Source organism: Miscanthus floridulus, chromosome 1 (assembly GCF_019320115.1).
Source record: "Miscanthus floridulus cultivar M001 chromosome 1, ASM1932011v1, whole genome shotgun sequence".
Taxonomy (NCBI): domain Eukaryota; kingdom Viridiplantae; phylum Streptophyta; class Magnoliopsida; order Poales; family Poaceae; genus Miscanthus; species Miscanthus floridulus.
In genome coordinates, this window is record NC_089580.1 from 94,578,107 (window position 1) to 94,581,547 (window position 3,441).

A 3,441-nucleotide genomic window follows, 5' to 3' on the forward strand; every position below is an offset into this window, starting at 1 on the left:
CGTTGCGCCCCTGATGCCTCTAATCATTGGCTTTACCCAATAGAACATGGGTAAGCCCCATAGGCCCCCAAGTTCGTTACACCATGGCTAGCCACCAAAGCTAGCCATGGTGGCCCAGGGGTGTGACCGAGGTTCATTGGAGCTGGCTAAGCGGGTATGACAAAAAACTAGTGGTTTCGCATCAGTTTATCCGAGGTCTCAGCCGACCGAACACTCACCCCCTAATATACCTAAGGGGCATCCACCCCTCCCAGAAGTTCTGGAAGTTTTCTATATGGTTTCTATAGGTGTTTTCGAGGACCTTAGGAAACCCATGTGATATGTAGTTTTCATCTGATTTTTTCTTAGAAACCCTGGTTTCCACCTAGAGGCGCACAGGAGTCGTTGATTACCTCGGATGGACCGAACCTTGGACTTTTCATGTGGGCCCCATGGGTGGGTCCCTTGGGCCCCGTGGACCACCTTGGTAGGACCAAATACCGTGGCCCACTCATGGCCTGTTTCGGCCAATTCATGTATCGTTTTGGCCCATTTTCGGTCATTTTTGTCTCATTTTCACCATGCCCTTCACTTAAACCAACTTCGCCATTTCCAACCGTGCCTTGGGACCTATCGTTTCTACCTCTTGTTACCCATTTTGGGCCCATTTTGGCCTTGCATGGCCCATTTTCTTCCTGCCACAAGACATTTTTGCCTCGCGTGGGCTTTTTGTCCTGCTTTCATCTTGTCCTTCTCCTAGGACCTATTCCCATGGCCTCGTGAGGCATATCCGTCATGTGCTATGTGAGTCCTAGCCATTCCTTAGCATCCAATGTTGCTCAGATGAGGGCTGATGAAGCTCATGCTTGGGAAGCAAGTAAAGGTTCTTTGGAGAGTCTTTGCTTTTATATTCATGACTTTATCCGATAACCCTTCATTTTCATTAGATCTAGAGGAACAACTGGTAGCTTCGTGTCTCGAGATCGAGGAGGCTTATCACTAGGAGATTGACCTAGAAAATTACCATGAGATCTTCTAATGGGTAGCACTTGGCATAGTTGGAGCAGTCAACGCCAGGGGTGTTACTCTTGAAGATCGCCTGTAGGATATCTTGGTTTGTGCCAGAGAAGTGGCAAGTCATGGGGTCCGCTATGGTTTCGGTGCTACTTTGGCTGTAGCGCAACTACATTCAAGTTACGAGCTCCATCACCTAGAACCTAGTTTTCCAGACATTGATCGGCTGGAAGATCAAGAGGACCTGATTGAAGACTTCACTAATGCTGTTGATGCTATCATAGTGATCATTTGTGGTAGAACCACCGAAATTATATGGCCCACATGTGCCTATCATTGTCTCATAGACTTCTAACTATAGCACACATAAGCCACACAATTTCGATAGTCTATCGAGTGTCCTTAGGAAACCCAAATTATCCACTTTTTCTTTCTAAGTAGAATACTTTATAAAAAGCATTGCAATATTACAACAGTTTATACAAATATATTACACTTGAATAAAAGTGGGAGTCTTACAAACCAAAAGTTTACAAACCATTTGTTTAGTTAGTACAAACCAAAAGTTTTAACCATCAAGGCAGTAGGGTAGCTATTGGTGGTCCTGAATGATCAAATCTGACCGCCAATTAAGACATAAAAGAGAAGAAATTGGCAATCCTAAACACATATGCATTTTCTATTGACAAAGTTCCACATGTATTTGGAGATTATTATTTTGTAGGACATAAACACAAATGCATGGAAAATGTCATCAAAAGGTGTTTTCCAATGCTAAATCACGCAAAGGAATAAGGGAGATGCCCATCAACTCAACTCAACCAGGGCAAAGCACCACCAAGGAGTGATCCATGTCAAGCCCACAGCCCACCACACAAAGGTGATGGCGAGGTAGCTTGGTTAGGGGGTGGCTGACCCCTAGGGGCGGGTGACCCCCTGCTGGCTCCTCTCGTCCACCCCTTCGACAGGCAGTGGCATGTGGACATGCTGAGGCAGTGGAAGCTGGGGACGCACCAAGAATAGCTACTGCAAGGCCTCTACTCCTTGTATAAATAGAGGTGTACCCCCTCTAAAACACAACACATCGAGGCAAAGAGCATTCCACCATTGAGCTTCACTCCAAGGGCTTAGGCCCTAGATAGCTAGTAGAGTAGTAAGGGAGAGATGTGAGGAAGAGCTTGGGGAGGCATCGGGCTTGTCGGTGTCTCCCCAACTCGTACCTCAACGAACATCTCTACTTCAACAGGTTTTCTTGCTAAGTGAGTGTTCGTGGTTCTTTTGGTTATAAAGTCTTTGATTAGTTAAGCTTTACTCTTACTTGTTTGTGGGTTCGTTGTTTGTCCCCATGGTGGATGCTATAGTTTGAGGACTCCTGATAAAGATGGAAGTTCCTGGTCATCGCTAGAGTAGTAACCAATAGCATAGACGTGGTGTTGGAGCTAGAAGATACCATCGTTTGCCTCATTCCCCATGGTTGAGGGGTAGGCAGCAGGTGGTTACAGCCCTGTCCACCTCTTGTATTCCCCCACATTCGGGTTCAATGTAGGCTATAGGCCGGAGGTGCCTGGTAGACAAGGTATAAGCCAGTGCCCGAAGCAAGCGAGTAGAAGTAAAGTTAATCTACCCATAGACCCTAAAACCATAGGAATCCATCTCAACCTCTATCAACTCTACCCTTGTGTTTTCCTTGGACAAATTAGCTAGAAGAGTACCTCTGTTCTCGGTGGAAAATACGATAGCCTGAATACTTTCGGGTGAAGTGCTACAACGGTAATTCTATGCACTTGCGAACTTTTCTGCTTATAATAAGAAATACCAACAAGCATTTCTAGCGCCGTTGTCGGGGAATGGTTGCCGTATTTTCTTCAAACCTAGTTCGTCCTCGTATTTGTATCTTTTCTTTTTTATAAAAAATAACTAAAATATTTTCACCATGAAAACCACTGCTATCCAATACCAGTCTGCTTCAAAGGGAGAGTTCCATGAGACACCACTTTCTCCAAAACCAAAGTTTTCATCTGGTTGTGAACTCGACCTTGACTTCATAGCCATGGTTCTAGCACAACCCTTCTTAGGGCACTATAATGAAAACCCCTACCATCACCTGCACGAGTTTGAGGAGATGTATTCATGCCTGAGCATCTCGGGCATGACATAGGAAACTCTAAAGTGGATATTGTTTCCCTTCTCTCTCATGGGAAAGGTGAAGCAATTGTACACACATGCCGTAGACAGTATGAATGGGGACTAGGATGAACTTAAAGACAAGTTTCACCTTGCATTCTTCCCTATGTCTCGTATCGACTCTCTATCAAGGGCAATCCTTGACTTTGAGCAGCATATGAAGGAGTCTATAGATGCAGCCTATGCTAGGTTTTCAGCGTTAATACACATTGGCCTAGACTTGTCTTTACCCAATAGCATATTGTTGTGACTCTATTGTTTGGG